The sequence below is a fragment of the Mesoplodon bidens genome (genome assembly GCF_964165515.1).
Source record: "Mesoplodon bidens genome assembly, chromosome: 6".
NCBI lineage: Eukaryota > Metazoa > Chordata > Mammalia > Artiodactyla > Ziphiidae > Mesoplodon > Mesoplodon bidens.
Window position 1 is genome coordinate 17853458 of NC_138162.1, and position 20916 is coordinate 17874373.

Genomic DNA, 20916 nt, shown 5'->3' on the forward strand with positions numbered 1-20916 from the left:
TAGGCCCAAGAATTATTTTAATAGACGAGAGAACTGACATCCAGAGAGGGCAAGTGAGTCACAAAGGAAGTCAAAGCACAGCCCAAGTCCAAGCCCAGGTTCTTTTCCTCTCTAGGGAACTGAGGAGTCCATGAGTCCCTCCATCCCATGTCGGACTTGGCCATCCCCAGGAGGCAAGTGGAAACCTCAGGGCGATGAAGTAAGTCATCACCTCTTTATAGAGTGGACATTTCTCTGAAAGGGTGATTGGCTTTCTCCTGCCTGGCTCTCTGGAGCCTTGGAGAGGCTACAGCAATCCCTGCCTGCCCTCTTCCCACATTCTCCCAACTTGATACCATCCCTTCCTCCACTTGGCTGCTGCTGGCTGGTCTGCAACACGGATGCTTTGCTGCCTGCTCCCAGCGGAGCACCAGTGCTCTGGTTTGTCTACAGGATGGCCCTGGCAAGGCCCATGTCTGGGTGGAGAACACATGGGGAAATCACTCGTCACACCTCCATCTCCTGCGACATCACCTAAGCAGCAGAATCCCAAGTAACACCACTCCCCAGGGTTTACTTGGAGGTGAAGGAGAGCAGTAATGGGAAATACAACTTGGTTGGATAGAAATGACTTTGGATTTAAGTCTGACAGCTCGGCTTGCCAGTCCCTCCTCTGTCATTTACCAGTGGGAGGCCTTTGGAGAAGTTTCTTCACATCCCCAGGCCTCAGTTTATTAATGTGTAAAATGGGAATCAGAATGCCAACTTGGCTAGCCTCTTGGTGTTTTGTGAGGAACCATGAGTTCATTCAATACACACTTGTTGAACACCTACTGTGTGCCAAACACTATTCTAGAAGCTGAGGACGTGGCACTGAACAACAACAACAACAATTGCCTCCCTATGATGAAGTGGGAGAAGGGGGGATGATGATAAAATAATAGATAAAAGAAAGCAGGAGTTGGGGATGCAGGCTGGGGGATGCCATTTTTGTTAAGGTGATCAGGGAATACCTTTCTGATGACATGACTTCAGAGTCATTGAAGTAGAGTCAGCCAATGGAGAGGGCAAGGGGCTGTAGCTGCAGCACTAGTGTGGCCCTGGACAACTTAGGTCTTACAGACCATGGTAAGGAGTTGATGGATATGAGATGACACCTACATTGTAAAGGTCTAGCCCAATATGAGTGCCCCTGGCCGAGAGCCACTTCTCCTTGCCTTGGAAACATATTTTATCCATCAAGGGCAAGCATTGGGCTAGACACTTTACATCACATTAATTCCTTAAAACATTCCATCAAAGTGGGAGTACTTATTCCCATTTATACAAGAGGATGCTGAAGGAAGGAAACCCAGGTCTGTTGGTGTCCAAAGACAATGCTTTCTTTGCCTGTAGCAGCAGACTTCTGCCATTGATTTTTTTTTTTTACAACTTTATTGGAGTATAATCGCTTTACAATGGTGTGTTAGTTTCTGCTTTATAACAAAGTGAATCAGTTATACATATATATCTGTTCCCATATCCCTTCCCTCTTGCGTCTCCCTCCCTCCCACCCTCCCTATCCCACCCCTCCAGGCAGTCACAAAGCACCGAGCTGATCTCCCTGTGCTATGCGGCTGCTTCCCACTAGCTATCTACCCTATGTTTGGTAGTGTATATATGTCCATGCCTCTCTCTCGCTTTGTCACAGCTTACCCTTTCCCCTCCCCATATCCTCAAGTAGGTCTGTGTCTTTATTCCTGTTTTACCCCTAGGTTCTTCATGACATTTTTTTCCTTAAATTCCATATATATGTGTTAGCATATGGTATTTGTCTTTCTCTTTCTGACTTACTTCACTCTGTATGACAGACTCCAGCTATTACAAATAGCTCAATTTCGTTTCTTTTTATAGCTGAGTAATATTCCATTGTATATATGTGCCACATCTTCTTTATCCATTCATCCGATGATGGACACTTAGGTTGTTTCCATCTCTGGGCTATTGTAAATAGAGCTGCAATGAACATTTTGGTACATGACTCTTTTTCAATTATGGTTTTCTCAGGGTATGTGCCCAGTAGTGGGATTGCTGGGTCATATGGTAGTTCTATTTGTAGTTTTTTAAGGAACCTCCATACTGTTCTCCATAGTGGCTGTACCAATTCACATTCCCACCAGCAGTGCAAGAGTGTTCCCTTTTCTCCACACCCTCTCCAGCATTTATTGTTTGTAGATTTTTTGATGATGGCCATTGTGACTGGTGTGAGATGATATCTCATTGTAGTTTTGATTTGCATTTCTCTAATGATTAATGATGTTGAGCATTCTTTCATGTGTTTATTGGCAATCTGTATATCTTCTTTGGAGAAATGTCTGCTTAGGTCTTCTGCCCATTTTTGGATTGGGTTGTTTGTTTTTTTGTTACTGAGCTGCATGAGCTGCTTATAAATTTTGGAGATGAATCCTTTGTCAGTTGCTTCATTTGCAAATATTTTCTCCCATTCTGAGGGTTGTCTTTTGGTCTTGTTTATGGTTTCCTTTGCTGTGCAAAAGCTTTGAAGTTTCATTAGGTCCCATTTGTTTATTTTTGTTTTTATTTCCATTTCTCTAGGAGGTGGGTCAAAAAGGATCTTGCTGTGATTTATGTCATAGAGTGTTCTGCCTGTTTTCCTCTAAGAGTTTGATAACGTCTGGCCTTAAATTTAGGTCTTTAATCCATTTTGAGCTTATTTTTGTGTATGGTGTTAGGGAGTGATCTAATCTCATACTTTTACATGTCCCTGTCCAGTTTTCCCAGCACCACTTATTGAAGAGGCTGTCCTTTCTCCACTGTACATTCCTGCCTCCTTTATCAAAGATAAGGTGACCGTATGTGCTTGGGTTTATCTCTGGGCTTTCTATCCTGTTCCATTGATCTATCTTTCTGTTTTTGTGCCAGTACCATACTGTCTTGATTACTGTAGCTTTGTAGTATAGTCTGAAGTCAGGGACCCTGATTCCTCCAGCTCCGTTTTTCGTTCTCAAGATTGCTTTGGCTATTCGGGGTCTTTTGTTTTTCCAAACAAATTTTGAAATTTTTTGTTCTAGTTCTGTGAAAAATGCCAGTGGTAGTTTGATAGGGATTGCATTGAATCTGTAGATTGCTTTGGGTAGTAGAGTCATTTTCACAATATTGATTCTTCCAATCCAGGAGCATGGTATATCCCTCCATCTATTTGTATCATCTTTAATTTCTTTCATCAGTGTCTTATAATTTTCTGCATACAGGTCTTTTGTCTCCTTAGGTAGGTTTATTCCTAGATATTTTATTCTTTTTGTTGCAATGGTAAATGGGAGTGTTTTCTTGATTTCACTTTCAGATTTTTCATCCTTAGCGTATAGGAATGCCAGAGATTTCTGTGCATTAATTTTGTATCCTGCTACTTTACCAGATTCATTGATTAGCTCTAGTAGTTTTCTGGTAGCATCTTTAGGATTCTCTATGTGTAGTATCATGTCATCTGCAAACAGTGACAGCTTTACTTCTTCTTTTCCGATTTGGATTCCTTTTATTTCCGTTTCTTCTCTGATTCATGTGACTAAAACTTCCAAAACTATGTTGAATAAGAGTGGTGAGAGTGGGCAACCTTTTCTTGTTCCTGATCTTAGTGGAAATGGTTTCAGTTTTTCACCATTGAGGACGATGCTGGCTGTGGGTTTGTCATATATGGCCTTTATTATGTTGAGGAAAGTTTCCTCCGTGCCTACTTTCTGCAGGGTTTTATCATAAATGGGTGTTGAATTTTGTCAAAAGCTTTTTGTGCATCTGTTGAGATGATCATATGGTTTTTCTCCTTCAATTTTTTAATATGGTGTATCACATTGATTGATTTGCGTATATTGAAGAATCCTTGCATTCCTGGAATAAACCCCACTTGATCATGGTGTATGATCCTTTTAATGTGCTGTTGGATTCTGTTTGCTAGTATTTTGTTGAGGATTTTTGCATCTATGTTCATCAGTGATATTGACCTGTAGTTTTCTTTCTTTGTGACATCCTTGTCTGGTTTTGGTATCAAGGTGATGGTGGCCTCGTAGAATGAGTTTGGGAGTGTTCCTCCCTCTGCTATATTTTGGAAGAGTTTGTGAAGTATAGGTGTTAGCTCTTCTCTAAATGTTTGATAGAATTCGCCTGTGAAGCCATCTGGTCCTGGGCTTTTGTTTGTTGGAAGATTTTTTATCACAGTTTCAATTTCAGTGCTTGTCATTTGTCTGTTCATATTTTTTATTTCTTCCTGATTCAGTCTTGGCAGGTTGTGCATTTCTAAGAATTTGTCCATTTCTTCCAGGTTGTCCCATAGAGTTGCTTGTAGTAATCTCTCATGATCTTTTGTATTTCTGCAGTGTCAGTTGTTAACTTCTCCTTTTTCATTTCTAATTCTATTGACTTGAGTCTTCTCCCTTTTTTTCTTGATGAGTCTGGCTAATGGTTTATCAATTTTGTTTATCTTCTCAAAGAACCAGCTTTTAGTTTTATTGATCTTTGCTATCATTTCCTCCATTTCTTTTTCATTTATTTCTGATCTGATTTTTATGATTTCTTTCCTTCTGCTTACTTTGGGGTTTTTTTGTTCTTCTTTCTCTAATTGCTTTAGGTGCAAGGTTAATTTGTTTATTCGAGATGTTTCCTGTTTCTTAAGGTGGGATTGTATTGCTATAAATTCCCTCTTAGAACTGCTTTTGCTGCATCCCATAGGTTTTGGGTCATCGTGTCTCCATTGTCATTTGTTTCTATGTATCTTTTTATTTCCTCTTTGATTTCTTCAGTGATCACTTGGTTATTAAGTAGTGTATTGTTTAGCCTCCATGTGTTTGTATTTTTTACAGATCTTCTGTAATTGATATCTAGTCTCATAGCATTGTGGTCAGAAAAGATACTTGATACAATTTCAATTCTCTTAAATTTACCAAGGCTTGATTTGTGACCCAAGATATGATCTATCCTGGAAAATGTTCCATGAGCACTTGAGAAAAATATGTATTCTGTTGTTTTTGGATGAAATGTCCTAGAAAGATCAATTAAGTCCATCTTGTTTAATGTATCATTTAAAGCTTGTGTTTCCTTATTTATTTTCATTTTGGATGATCTGTCCATTGGTGAAAGTGGGGTGTTAAAGTCCCCTAGTATGAATGTGTTACTGTCGATTTCCCCTTTTATCTTCCATTGATTTTGTTTTGCCTTTCCTCTCCCTCCCTCCCTCCCTCCCTCCCTCCCTTCCTTCCTTCCCTTTTATATTTCTGATGACTCTTCATATCCATTTGCATCATTGGTGAGGGAGAGGTGGAAACAAGGAGGCAAGCTAGGTACCAGGGAAAAGCTGAGTTGGAGCCACTATAGTGTCCGCAGAGCAGAGACTCCGTGAATACATCATCCAGATGGCTCCATTCATCAGCAGCCTCAATGTGATTAAAGGAGTGGGTAGACTGTCGGACACTGGGAAACACACAGAATGAGAAGTCAGAGAGCTGCTTTCATGCTTTTTTTGTTTTTTTTTTTTGCTGCTTTCATTCTTGGCTGCTGCTTCATGTGATATGACTTGAGGCAAATTCCTTCCCTTTGCTGGATATTGATGCCCTATATACAAAGTAGGGTCTGGTGTGCTAGGATGATCAGTAGTGACTGAGTGTGGAAAGCATTTCAGTTATCTTCAGAGGATGCAACATGTGACGATACCTCTACCTCTATCCTTTCCTTATAAAACCCAAATCTCAGCCACACAATTTGCCACGTGACCTTGGCCACCTCTGTGAGTTACTACACCTCTGTGAGTCTTGATATCTTCATCTGAAATGTGGGGAAATAGCTTTGGTTCTTGTGAAGCTGAAATGAGCTGAAGTTCATGAAATATTAAGCATAATACCTAAAAGACTGTGAATAATATGTATTATTAATATTAGTTGAGAAGGCATGGAAGAAATGCAAGCAATGGTTAGACATATGTCCTACTCTCAAGGGTTACTGCAAGCATCCGACATGATTAAGTGCTTAATAAACACTAGTTATTATCATTCTCCTGTTAAGCTTTAAGTGAAATGAGTTGTCTTCTTGGACCCCAGCAATCCCCAGGTTGGCCCCTCCTCATCTGACCTTCCCAACCCTCTCTCCTGCCCTCCTCTCTGCCCTGACCTTGGCCGAGCTCACTCCTAGGAATGCCACATACAGTTGTTCAAGTTTTACACTGCAGAATGCTACCACATGTAAAAGCCCACCATTCCAATTGTAGACCTTGTGGACACGTATTAATGATTGATCAAATGTCTTGTTCTAAGAAATCAGAATGCTAAGGCAATTTTCAGATACATAGAAGGAAGGTGTCTTAAGGAAGGGATGCTTGTTTTTTTCTAATTTGCACAGAGGCACCATATAGGTTAGCTGCGACTCTCTGAGCTTCAGTCCTCCGGTCTGTAAAATGAAGCCCTGAAACAGGTGATGCCTCAGGCTTCCCTTGGCTTTGCGTCCTTTCAGGTCCAGAAGTGGGCACTGCCCGACCTGTGCTCATGAAATCAGTCTGCATGACTGTGGAGAGGGGAACTGTGACCTCTTCGAGACCTGAGGGTCCCTGGAGCCTTTACCTTAACCACAGGTACCAGTAAACTGGGAGCAATAATCCTATCCTGTCTACCTCCCAGGGTTGTTGTAAGGATAAAACAAGAGAAAGAGAGGGCTTTGTAAACCCTAAGGAGCTGTACCAATTTGAGGGATTGTTTATACACACATGCACGTGTATATGTATTTATATGTGTGTGTGTTAATGTGTGTACGTATAAATATATGTGTATTGTGTATATATATGCACACATGCATATATACAGATACATTTTATGTATGCTATATAAATGCAGATGGTATATATGTATAATGTACTTTATATATATTACAATATACTATATATATATGGCTATAAACTTGTAGAGTTAAGTATGAGTTAGTCACTTATAAACTGTGTTTACCCATTCAGTATAACCTAAGGCATGTATTAAACAGTAGGAAAAACTGACCAGCCAAATTTTCCAAGCTTGAAAACCGTCTTATAGCTTTCCTTGTGGATTGAAGAGAGGACTCCTTTCCCCTCTCTATTTAAAGGAAATTTTTAATATAAATGGGGAGGCCAGGGAGTCATTTCAATAGAGTGAAAAAAAATCTGTGTGTGGGAGGGATAGAAGAGAGGATTTAGATGAAGACGGCTATTGCCTACTCGTTCTCCCTTCTTCACCTTCCAGATAATTTCCCCTGGGGTACGTGGAACCAGAGGTCAGTAAAGTTGCCCTGATCAAATGCTCAAGGGTGCCTGTTTCTGGTGGAAGCACTTCTGGCCTCTGAACCTCTTCAGAAAGTCACCTCTCCCTGTGGGGTTTAAGAGGGACCCCAAGGCCCTCCTCCAGTCAGGCTGTGGGAAAATAGTGTCTTTGGCTGACTTGGTTTGGGGTCCAGAGCTGAAGAGGGGAGGGAGCAGCATCCACCCTCTGGGCCAGGGTCTGTCTCCTGTGTCAGGGCGTTGGGTAAGGCCGTGGAGGATGGGAAGAGGAGAAGGGGCACTAGCCAGCCCTGGGGAGAGCCACGCACCCTCGTTCCTCGTCTTGCAGCGCTGGACCCCAACATCCAGCTCTCTGGCTCCCCACATCTCTCTCTGCCTCTGCCCCTGCTGTTTCTTTTATTGTCTTGTCCTGTTCTCTTTTTGGGTAGTTTCCTTCCTGCCTTCCTTTATGCCTTCCTCCCTGTTTCTCTTAATCTTGGCCTCCTCTGTCTCCATTCCTCTCTGTTTTGATCTCTACCTGTATGTCTTGCTCCAACCCTCTCTTCCCGTCTATGACTCTTTCTCCCCTTTTCTCTCTCTCTTCCTTTCTACCACTGTCTGTTTCTATGTCCGTCTCTTTGTCTCTTAGTATTTCCTGGCTGTGGTTCTCTCTGACTGCCCTTCTCTATTCCTCCCTATTTCCTTCTCTCTGTGTGTCTGTCTCTGTCTTGTTCTCTCTGTCTCTGTCTGTCTGTCTGTCTCTCTCATTTGGAAATCTGCCTCTTTCTGCCGCCTCCCAGGTCCCACCTCCTTCTCAGTGATGCACCTCAGCCTAGTGGAATGGTGTTGCTCTCACAACCAGAAAACCTGACTCACCTTTGCTGGCTTTCTCTCCACCCTCCTGGATGCTCCCTGCTGTGGGGCCTGAGCACAGGAATGGGATGAGGAGAGGAGTGAGCACGCGTGAGGGTGGTGAGGAAGTGGGTTGGATAATGGAATGGACTCAGGATCTCATTCAGTCCTCCCTGGTGCCTTGATGGGGTACCCCTGAGGCCACCTTTGGAGGGTCCTGGTCGGACTGGGTTCGAAGCTTACAGTTCCCCGCAGGGGGAAAGAAGAAAGACAAGCAGAGGCTCCCTTATCTACTGAAGATACCCCAACTATCTGCTCACCCCAGGCTTTGAGGCTTATATTTAGAAAAGGGGAGAAGGTTTGGGCATTCAGCAGTTTTTAATCTCTGGGCACATAGTTTGTGCAGTTCTGGTCTGGGAGGAACAAGAGGTACTAAATTCATCAGGATAATTCACTTTCCCTGGATTGTTGAATTTCTCTTCTCTACTTGCCCCATATGAAACGTTCTGTGAATTGGTGTTGTTCATGACAGTAATAACAGTAAAGCTGCCATTTGTTGAATGTTTACCATGTGCCAGGCACTGTGCTAATTGTCTAAATTAATTCTCAATATGATTCCATTGATTCCTTTAATATAGGCATTTTCACATCCATTTTACAGATGAAAAAATGAGGCTTAGAGCAATTAAGTAACTTGCTTGGAAGAGTCGTTTAGCAAAGTCAGTTTTTAAACCCAGGACTGAGCACAATACTGCCTTTTCTGCTACTTTCCCGCCACCCAGTATTTGATACTGGTGTCTCAGTAAATATAATAGTCTAAGTCAGTAACACGGGGAGGGCTCAGTAAGGGTGAGTGCCTCATAAACGTACTTCAGGGCGTGGCTCTGAAGCTGTGTGAGTCGTGGTTGGGCTCACAGTCTGGATGAAGAGACAGGAGCACGTGGTACAGCTGCTAATGTACTGGATCAGGAGTCAGGAAATGTGTGCTTCAGCCCCAGTACCTCATTCCCGAGCTTCAGTGTCCCCTTTTGTAGAATGTGACTTTTCACTTCCATCTTGTCTTGCCCACCTCACCGAGCATTTGTGACGCTTAAATATGATGCGGAGGCCGGGGCATACAATGCAAACTGTAAAGGGCTTTACAAAGGAGAGGGCTGTAGGAAGAGAAAGCCATTTCTCGTTGCAGAGACAAGAACAAAGGGATCATGGACAGCCAGTGTGGATGCTGAGGTGATGCAGCAGAGGGCTTGGCTGCATAGAAATGCCAGGGTTGGGCAGAGATCAAGAGGAATGATATTAATGAGGGAAATTTCCTGAGGTGTGTGTCGGGGGCTGACAACTAGACAAAGAGCTCAGGGAAGCTAAGACTGAGGAAGCAAAGTGATAGGCACGTATAGAGGAAGATAAAAGGGTCACAAGGTTGGGGTTAGATGCAAGATCAGATCAGATAAGGGATGGGAGGGTGCTTGATGCCCTTTGTTTCTATCGTGGCCATTTGCATTGGTAGAGAGAGATGAACTGATTTGTACAGAGTCTCACAGAGAGGCAGGGGTGCAGCCTGTGTCCTCTTACTCTGGATTCAGGGCCTTTTCACACGAGATCTGCTGGCCTCATGGGATTGCTCTTTCTGACACAATTCAAAGGCTGTTGCACAAGGAAGCCCTAGCCCACTGCTCCCCTCGTGGGCCTTCATCCTGCTTGTTCACCAACTTGCTTATTCTGCATGCCCATCACAGGGCTCAGATGGTGAATAAGGCAGGTCCCTTTCCACAGGTCCTCCCAGTCCACAGGGGAGGGAGACACTGAGTAGGTGATCGCAGGACAGGGAGTTAAGGGCCACAATGGTGGGAAGCAAGGCCACCGTGGGAGCCCAGAGTAGGAGTCTGACTCTTGCTGGATGGAGGGGTGACCAAGGGAAGGTTTCAGAAAGATACTGGGTATGAGCGAAAACTTAAGTTGTCTCAACACATTTACAAAGCCTAGCTGAGTCATTAGTTACTTTCTTCTCCAGCCTCACCTGCCCCCAATTCAGTCAGTGGCTCTTTAATGAATGGCTGCTATGTCCCCCCTACTCTGCCAGCCACTGAGGAGACAGTGAACAAGATGGGACAAGGCTCCTGAACTCATGGAGCTAACATTTTAGTAATCAAATGAAAATAAAGAGGAAAGCAAACAACTATAGTAACTAGTTTGTCACTAGTGCTCAGAAGAAAATCACAAGTTCTATGACGAGGCATAACTGAAAATGGGCAGTATCGGTTTCCTTCAGACAGGGTGGTACAGAAGGCTCTGAGGACGTGGAACTTCAGCTGAAATAAAGGAAGAAAAGCCAGTTGTCCAGAGCTGAGCAGAGTTTGGAAGCTCCAATCCCAGGAAGCTAGCCCTAGATTTCCCTGCACTATATCCCCCGACCCCTTTCTTCTTTGCTCTGTGTCACCGGCGGTTATGTTTTTGGGCTTGTAAAGCACCTTTGTCATCACACTTTGTTTTCCCTGGTGTGTCCTTGGGGCTGAACGCCGACGTACCTCACTACCCCCCAAAGGATGGTCTCTTCTCCCTCCTTCTAACTCCAGAAGCACCCACCTGACATTTTTATCATCTTACCTGCACTCTGTGGATTTCCTCTAAAACAGTCTTTTACAGATGCATCACTCTTTGCCGATTATAAGGCACACATATATATATATTTTTAACGGACTTAATTGAATTCACTCCTCATGAGCCCCTTGCAGAGTAGATGCTGACATCCTCCTTTTAGAGACGAGGAGACGGAGGCCCACAGAGATAGAACAATTAGGAAGTGCGTGTTGTGGTGGAAAACCCACAGGCTCTGGCACTGGATCAGCCCAGGTTCAAGTCCCAGACTCGCTGTGTGCTAGCTGTGTGGCTGGGCAGTGTGCCCCAACTCTCTGAGCCTCTCTTCTCCTCTCGACAAAATGTGAATAATAACCCAGCTCTGCCAGATTATATGCTGTTTCATCACAACTGCGGTCAGAGGGGCTATTAGGGCCCACCGTCAGCACACAAGTGTTCTGCCTCTTTGCCCAGAGAGGGAGACGCTGAATGAAGACTGGGGCCTGGAGAAAGTCGGACGTGTTAGAGGAACCAAGAGTCTGATGAGAAGCACGTCGTGTGCAGTTGGTTCTTTCTGCTTCACGACAATGTAATGTTTAGGGATATGATTTAAAAAAGGAAGGAAAGGGCTTCCCTGGTGGCGCAGTGGTTGAGAGTCCGCCTGCCGATGCAGGGGACGTGGGTTCGTGCCCCAGTCCGGGAAGATTCCACATGCCGCGGAGCGGCTGGGCCCGTGAGCCATGGCCGCTGAGCCTACGCGTCCGAAGCCTGTGCTCCGCAACGGGAGAGGCCACAACAGTGAGAGGCCCGCGTACCGCAAAAAAATTTTTTTAAATAAAAATAAAATAAAATAAAAAAGGAAGGAAAGAAAAGAAAGCCCTCCGTGGATGAGTGCTGTGATGGCAGTAAACACACACTGTGGTCCTCAAAGGGTGATGGCGAGCGGGATGAGGGGCCTGGCTCTCCTTCCTCTTCTGCAGTCCGGTCCCCAGACCGGCTCTTCTCACCCATGTTAGCAGCACCCAGTCTAACCAAATGTATTAGCATCATTTGTCCTCAAGATGGTGGGGATGACACGGGCTTCTACGGCCCTATTGAATCCAACTGTAGAAAAGGGCAGGCTCTATTAGCCAACTGCATATTAATGCTGAGGTTAATATTATTAAATTCTGTATTGATAATAAGTTGCAAGACTCTTTGGAGGGTTGCTCACGAAAGCAGCCATTGCCATTCTGCCTTGTTCAGCTGTGAGCACCACGGGGAGGGGGCTTTGCCTGCGTGGCTCAGGACTGTGCCTGCAGTGTCTAGTCCTCTCCCTGGCATGGAGTTGCGCGTTCGGGATCCGTGGACTGTTTCAGCACTGTAGCTCTCAGGTCTATCCTAGACCTCAGTGAGGAAGGCCCATCAGTGGATCTTGCTATCAATTCCTCAAAGGCAGAGATTGGGTCTTTGTAGCAGATGCCACTGGGGCAGTGACATAGCCTCTTGGCCCAGGGCTATTTCAGCTGCAACTGTGGTGCACACCCAGGCTCACCTTGTGCTGCCAGTGACCTCAAATGCACACTTGTACTTTCTGTCCCATGGCCTTGTATGAGACTGAGCTCCCTAGGCCTTGGGGGCAAGTCACATTAAAAAACGTGTGGGGAAATTCACTCTCCCGGGGAGGCTCTCCCCCAGTGGCCATCAGGAGTCATCAGCAGATATGTGCTCCAGCGCCCCAACTTGCGGCCAAACAGCTCTGGGAGACATCCCGTTCGCTCCTCAGAAGGTCGCAGTAGGATCAAGCCCCCATGACTCACAGCAGCACATTTAGTGATGCACCTCTGTGTTGACTGTTCCTCTTCCCTGCCTCATTATTCCCACTTCCCCATGCCTGCTTCTTGGAGTCACCTTCTAAATAAACCATCTGCAGCCAAGCCCTTCTCTTAGGCTCTGCTCTCCAGGGAATGCAAACTAAGACATTCTTCTTTATGTTGCGTTCACAGCCATCACCTCTTTTTAGAGTACACAGTAAATACACTCATTCCCTAGACAAGTGTTTACGGAGAACACGCTGTGTATAGGCAGCTTGCTAACTGAAGAAAGTCTCCTCATCAGGGGGCTTACAGCGGGGGATACAGGCAGTCCAGTAATTCATCAGTATAAGAGAGAACAATATGTTTTATGAAGTGAAATAGGGGATAGAGAGGGATTGGATTAGGCTGAGTAGCTGGAGAAGGCCTTTCTGAGGAAGTGACATTTAAGCCTGGATCTGGCTAAGGAGAGGGAGTGAATCATGCAAAGCGGAGGAACTGTCCAGGCATGGAGACCACAGGTGCAAAGGCCCTGTGTTAGGAGCATGGTCTGCATATTAGAGGAGGAGGGGTACCAGCCTGGCTGGAGGGAGGGAGGGAGCACAGGCAGTGAGGTCAGAAGACAGGGCCAGAGGAAGCAGGACACTGGAGATAACTCGGTGATTTGTTGAATCATAGAATCCTTTTATCCTCTGCCCTAGGCAGTGTTTTATGATGGGAAAGGCTCCGGTGTTGGCGTCTGACAGCTCTGGATTTGAGGTCCAGCCTCGATATTTAGGTGGAGTGTGACCTTGGGCAACGTGCTTAAGACCTGTGACCTTTTTTTGTTTGTTTGTTTTTCATTTATAAAATGGCAATCGTAAAATCTACCTCATAGGATTTGTATCTGGTAGGACTCCTGGTTGCAAGTAACGGAAAACGAATAGAAACTAGCTTTGGCAGAAAAGGGAAAATACTGAGTCATGTATTTGAAATATCCAAGGGTATATCTAGCTTCAGACACAGCTGATCCAAGGCTTCAAGTGATGTCATCAGGACTTGGTCTCTGTCCCAGATGTTAGTCTGATTGATCAGGCCTGGGTCACTTGTTCATCTCTTGCTGGTCTCTGATATGGGATATCATGCCATTGATCACATGCCCGTCTCTGAAGAGGGGAGGAGGCCATAGCTCCACCTAAATCATATAGACTGAAATTGGGGGAGAGCTGGCTCCCCGGTGGAAAACCGGCATGCTCTAAGTGGAAGGAGACAGATTTTAGAGCAGGTCAACCCTACAGATGTAGGTTGTGTGAGGGCTTGTATGAGGATGTGCCAGAAGTCCCTTAGCACAACACAGGCACGTAGGGGCTCTCAGTAGATATTTGCTAGACCGCCATGGCCTTTTTTTGGATCCCTTACGTCTTTGGCAGTCCCTTCTCTCCTGTACCATGGGAGTCCTATGCACTCCTGAAAGAGATCATGCAGGAGGCAGCCTGATTTCCCAAAAGAAAGTTCTAATGACAAGTGCTAGTGTTGGGGAGATGAGTGTGGATCCAGGCTTCAACCTCTGAAGTTTGGTTTCACAGAATTCCACAAATACCTGCATGGCCAGCCCTATGCTCGGTACTGGCGACACAGAGGTAACCAAAATACAACTCTCACCAAAAGCATCTTACAGTCTGTAGGCAAATGTGTAGTAGGAAAACCACAGGCTTTGGATGACAAATGTCCTGGTTCTTGCCTTTTCTCTGCCATTCTTCCTTGGTGGATCTTGTTAGGCAAGGCATTTAACCTTCTTTGAACCTGATCCCTCATTTGTAAACGTACAATTAACCTAATTCATTAGGTTGTATTGAATATTAATCAAGACAGGATTGTTTTGAATGTTTAATCAAGATAATTAAGTAAAAATGTCTAGCACTGCTAATGCCATATAATAAGAGCTAAATAAGCATTTTCTTCCCCTCTCTCCTTGACTGCCTACCTTTCTTCCTTCCTTTTTAAAATTACTTCATTTTGCAAAAAATAGGGAAGGTTTTAGGGAGTTAGGTATTATGTAATGTTTCTAAAAGCAGCTGAATTTGACCACTAAAAATTTTGCCATCAGGCAAACTGATGAGACATGATGGGGATGCGGCCGCAGGGGCGAGGGAGCACTAACATTGGTAAACCATTCAGGTAGCAGGTATACTGCGTATACTACTTACTCCTTGCCCGGTTCTCTGATCATCTACTTTCCAGATGAAGAAGTGGTCTCTCAGAGTTGAATCATCCATCCCTATGTAATATAGTTCATAAGTGGTGGAGCCTGGCTTCAAAACCAGGTGTCATCTGCCCCCCAGACACACTCTCTTTTTCGTATCTCATACTACCTCTCTCAATGAATGTGAGAATCATCACACACTGGTTCTTCCGATTTAAAATAACATTGTTTTGGAAGAAGTGAACCAACTGCAGCTGAAGGGTGTGAGGCCCTCAAAGATGCATTTTGTCACTGACAAGGTCTCAGAATGAATTTCTACATTTGTGCAAGTAAAGGAAAGGTGGGGAAATGCAGAGCCCTGCCTCTCCCTGGGCACTGCAGCAAAGAGCATCTGTAGGTTAGAGAGAGGCCAGGCCCCGAGTAGCTCTAAATCCCCTTGGCGTTTCTTGAAAAGAGTGTGGAGTCCCAAGCAGGGACCTTTCTCCCCACCTGGGCTAAATAACTCACTGCTCTGGCCCCTTCCATTTTGGAATTTCTTTGCTGCTTTTCTCCCAACCTGTTTTCAATTTGCTCTTGTGGCCAGCTTTGACTGTGACCTCAACTCAATCAGAAGCGAGAGAGAGAGAGAGAGAGAGAGGGAGAGAGAAAGAGAGAGGGAGAGAGAGGAGAAGGAGAGGGAAAACAAGGAGGAAGAGGATCGAGGGAGTGATGAAAGGGGAGGGAGAGAGAGAATTGAGACGGGGGGGTGGGGCCTGTAGAAAAATCGCTCTGTGCTTTGTTGGGTTGGTTCTGTAGCTTCAGCAGAATTGTGATTGACCTTTTCTGTGGATGGTAATGAGAGCAAGGCTCGCGTCTGAGTGGATAAAGAAATGTGTGTGAGGGTCTGGCCCAAGCCCACTCGGGTTACAGCCCCAGAAGAGCCATAATGGGGAACAGGCGCATTCCTGTACAGCGACTCCCAACTCCCTATCTGTTTTCAAGGAAAGAAAAACAGAAAAAGAATGTTAGAGTCTTGGACAGGCATGGGCAAGGCGGCAGTAGCAGCCTGGGTCCGGGAGGGTTCTGCCATGTGGCCATAACGACTTCCTAGAGAGGAGGGGACACAAGTGGCCTGGGCACAGTGTCCTAGTGGAAGGCGCATGGCGCTCAGAGGCAGAAGAGCTGGATTGGGGTTCTGGCCTCTGCCTGGGAGTAGCTTCGAAGCCTTGAATGGGGGTGTAACATTCCTGAGCTTCTATATTTCTATCAGGGAATGTGGCAGAGTTTTAGGATTCAAATATTTTAAGTAATAAAACTTTTAAGCCGAGATTTTTAAAACAGTTTTTATTTTCAATCTAAATAAAACATGGACCATTAGTATATAAAATAGATCAAACTGGAATTGATCTGGTTGAAGGTTAGTATAGGTATAGAGGAGACAGACTTCAGCACCCACCATACCCGCCATTTCTTCTTATCCCCAGAGTTCTAAATATTCTAATTCTCAAGCCACTGTTAGAATTTATTACATGTGTGAGACCTGTCAAACATCTTCTGTCTCTCCTGGGCATTCTATCTTTCTCAGAGATTTCAAGTTTAAGAAGATTTTTGTTTGTTTGTTTGTTTTTGGTTTTTTTTACATCTTTATTGGAGTATAACTGCTTTACAATGGTGTGTTAGTTTCTGCTTTATAACAAAGTGAATCAGTTTTACATATACATATGTTCCCATATCTCTTCCCTTTTGCATCTCCCTCCCTCCCACCCTCCCTATCCCATCCCTCTAGGTGGTCACAAAGCACCTAGCTGATCTCCCTGTGCTATGTGGCTGCTTCCCACTAGCTATCTATTTTACATTTGGTAGTATATATATGTCCATGCCACTCTCTCACTTTGTCACAGCTTACCCTTCCCCCTCCCCATATCCTCAAGTCCATTCTCTAGTAGGTCTGTGTCTTTATTCCCATCTTACCCCTAGGTTCTTCATGACATGTTTTTTTTCTTAAATTCCATATATATGTGTTAGCATATGGTATTTATCTTTCTCTTTCTGACTTACTTCACTCTGTATGACAGACTCTAGGTCCATCCACCTCACTACAAATAGCTCAATTTTGTTTCTTTTTATGGCTGAGTAATATTCCATTGTATATATGTGCCACATCTTCTTTATCCATTCATATGTCGATGGACACTTAGGTTGCTTCCATGTCCTGGCTATTGTAAATAGAGCTGCAATGAACATTTTGGTACATGACTCTTTTTGAATTATGGTTTTCTCAGGGTATATGCCCAGTAGTGGGATTGCTGGGTCATATGGTAGTTCTATTTTTAGTTTTTTCAGGAACCTCCAGACTGTTCTCCATAGTGGCTGTACCAATTCACATTCCCACCAGGAGTGCAAGAGTGTTCCCCTTTCTCCACACCCTCTCCAGCATTTATTGTTTGTAGATTTTTTGATGATGGCCATTCTGACTGGTGTGAGATGATATCTCATTGTAGAAGAAGATGACAGGGTGGAGCTGTGTACCATGTACATACAGTGCCCAGCAAATAGAGCTCACATTCGTGTTGAATAAAGTTGGTCACAAATTGAGGAGCACAGGCTCCTGGGGCAGCTTTGGAAGCTCTTCAGTTCTCAGTGACTTTATCTCAATGCGCTGGCTGATATGAATTATCTCACAGGCCATAGGGGTTAAGAGACCAAATTTTGTTCCAAGTCTACCTCCTACTTTGTGTATGGCCACAGACATGCCACTTTCTTTATCTGGGCTTTGGTTTCATCACCTGGAAAAGGAGCAATTTGGATAAAAATAATCTGTAAGCATCCTTATATCTCCTCTGTTATGATGACACAATAATACCAAAAACAATAATGATAGCTGATATGTTTTTTGAGCTCTTACTGTATACCAGACATTGTCCTAATAATTACAAATAGTTATTATTTGTAAACAATATACATTAGATAGCATTATTATACCCATTTAACATATGGTAAAATAGATGTAGAGAGTCAAGGAACCTGTCCAAAGCAAGCTGTAAGTGGGGATGTACCAGGATTTAATTCTAGGCAGTGTAAATGCAGAGCCCAGCCTCTTAACCACTGCACTTTATTATTGTTCATTCAGTTATAATGCTTCCAGACGTGGAACATGGTATACTGTGGAACCACAATACATGTGTTGAATTGCACTGGTTCACCTTTGTACATGGAGAAGCCCCCAGGCCTTTCTTAGTTCCCCCTCCACTAGGAAAGGAAGGACAGTGAGGGTCGCTGCATTCACCTGTCCCCTTCTAGGTTGCGTTTAAACCTTCTGGAATAGAGTGCCAAAACAAGCAATCTTACAATTCACTTTATGGGTCTGTGCTTAACAGCCCTTCCTGTTGTCAGATTACAAGCTGTAGAAGGTCTTTTATTGTTTCATTTCCCAAGCCCATAGAGCTAAGAGAGTGGCATGAATTCCATCTCAAATTGAAAAGAATTGAGAAAGTTCCCTTTCTAACACTGTCTTTTTTTTTTTTACAACATTCTCTAGGAGGCAGCATAACATAAAAGAAGAGGTATGGCTTTGGAATTAGGATGATATGGGTTCAAATCTCAGCTCCGTCTCTTCCTAAATGTGTGAGCTTAACTTCAGCTTTATAACAGAGATACTAGCATTTAACTCATGAAGATTGCATGTTGTGAGGATTAACTGGGGAAAACAAAAGTTGGCACTAAAATATCAGTTTCCTTCCTATTAACTCTTTTCATCTGAAAGTTATTATGTGTATATAGTCCCAAACAGAACTGGACACTAAATATCCTTATAATGTGCTTGATATGACTATTTACATACTCCATATTATCCAGTTTCTTCACTTGAACTAAACCTATAAACCTTAGAACTGTGTGCCAGTCTTACTGACCAGACCTATTTATGGGGCTTTTATCCGTGGTCTAAATTATTCTGAAATGCATGGAAATATCTGGAAAACTATGTCCATTTGAAAACGAATGTCAACCATCTTTTGGCTTGAAGACAGTTAATTAATACAGGCCACAGGCATACTGAATTCCCTCACGAAGGGCCAACTCTTTCAATGGCTATCTGGAAACAAATTGAGAAGCAGACAGACATGTATCCAAGCTCAAAGAAAACAAATGCAAGCAGCCAGACATGGAATCGTGAAAAACCAAGAGAAACAAAGCCCTCACTCCATCCAGTGAATAGTCCCATGTTTTTTCTCCTTTATTTTTCACCCCATACATTACTCTGCTTTGATACCTATTGGAAGACATTGTTGGTTTATGATTTTACTACGGAAGAAGCTTGACATAAGAAGCCTATAGAAGAAATAGGGATGCCAAAATTTGAGATCAAAGAAGCGTTAAATTTACCTCTTCATTTTTTAATAGCAAAACCTCTGGTTCTAGACAGACTTTCTTCCTGGACTCAGCCTTTCTTTCTAGATTCCAGACCCATAAAAGAGTCATTGACCCCTTGCTACAGAAAGGAAAACTGAGACTTGAGAAGTTAAGGGACTTGTAATAAATGGTAGAACTCAAATTCAGTCCCAAGTCTGCCTGGCAAGAGCAGCTGAACTTGTATGTCACTGACATTAGCCTGATTCAGACACTTGTTCTGGCATCTACACATCGAGTCTGTGAACTGTCTTTGTAAAAAGCAGAAAACAAAAAAACACTACTCATCAGATATGCTTTGTTGGACCACGGGGACAAATACATTTTAGAACTGTTGTGCGTCTGAATCCCAGGGCCATCTAGACAGTTCACTGGTGAATAAAGGATGAAATTCTTCTTTGCAAGACCAGAAGGAAGTGATCTGTAAATTCTGTCCCCTCAGTTCCCTGGTAGAGAAGCACCGGGTCTTCTCAGACCCTCGGCCAACATTATTGTTTCATGATGGTACCATCACGTTGCATTGTCCTTAATCCCAAGTAGAGAGAAGATAGTTAACAGATGTCCTCTTCTTGTTTATTACCGAGAATCTAAGCGAGGAGAGACTACAAGGCCCTCCATATCAGGCATGAAGAAGAACAAGGAATCAACAGTTGGGAGGCCTCATATCATTTCATATCGTGTGGTATACAATACCTCACGTGCCTCTAAAATCATCCTGTTTTAGAACTGGAAAGGAACTTAGAGGCCATTTAGTCTGGCTCATTTACGTTATTTTAAAGTAATTTTTATTGATTTTTTTTTCTTGTTACAAAAGCAATACATGTTCCTTGTAGATAATTTTAAAAAGAGAGATAAGCAAAAATAAGAGAGAAAAAATACCCATTAGCTAACTTTCCAGACAAAGCCACTATTATTCATTTGCTATATTTTATGCCTTCTTTTTCTAGATAGATATATGTGTAAAATGTCCACCAAAAATTATTCTGTAATAGTGTAACCTATCTTTTAAAACTTACTGTGCCATGAATATCCTTTCAAGTAACTTCATATTTTTCCACAATATTATTTTAATGGCTATAAAATATTCCATTGTATCATTGAACTATAATTGATATTACTGTTTTGATATCATTGAACATTTAGTTGTTTTAAAATTCTTGCTAGTTTAAATAGTACCGCAGTGTTTATCCTCATAACTTAATCTTTGTGCACATCTATGTTATTTTATTTTTTCAGAAATCCTAACATCTAGCACCTAAATCCTAAATCTAGCACCTTCACTCTACAGAGGAGAAAACTAGAGTACAGAGATGGGAATTTAGGGGCTTCCCTGGTGGCGCAGTGGTTGAGAGCCCGCCTGCCGATGCAGGGGGCGCGGGTTCGTGCCCCGGTCTGGGAAGATCCCGCATGCGCGGCTGGGCCCGTGAGCCGTGGCCGCTGAGCCTGCGCGTCCGGAGCCTGTGCTCCGCAGCGGGAGATGCCACAACAGTGAGAGGCCCGCGTACCGCAAAAAAAAAAAAAAAAAAGAGAGATGGGAATTTAGTTCTCCAAAGCTATACAGCAAATTCTTCACAAAGCTAAGACTAGATCCCAAGATCCCAGATGTTCAGTTATTCTTTCTAGTCTTCATCTTGTCTTCTTTATTAGCCCTATTTCTAGTAAACTTCAGCAGCCTCCTAAAATCCAAAGGCTAGACTGACTTTTAGAAATCATGGGGTTCGGGGCAGTTTCTCTTCTGTTGTCCCTTCCTATCTCATGACCTTCATCACTAATCAGTCATGGAACTCTTTCCCCCTTAGCCGGACCAGTCTCTGTCCATCTCAACATGACACTCCATGAATCCAGTACCAGTGCGTAAGAGTGACCATATGACATGAGACCTATTTTATATCCTT

General features: G+C 43.6%; 1 protein-coding gene across 3 annotated transcripts in view; it reads left to right on the plus strand.

Moving 5' to 3' along the window:
- The window catches only part of ASTN2 (astrotactin 2), a gene marked incomplete at its 5' end in the record, with an annotated part of 938059 nt that overhangs the window by 861418 nt on the left and 55725 nt on the right, over positions 1–20916 (plus strand). The window lies entirely within an intron of this gene.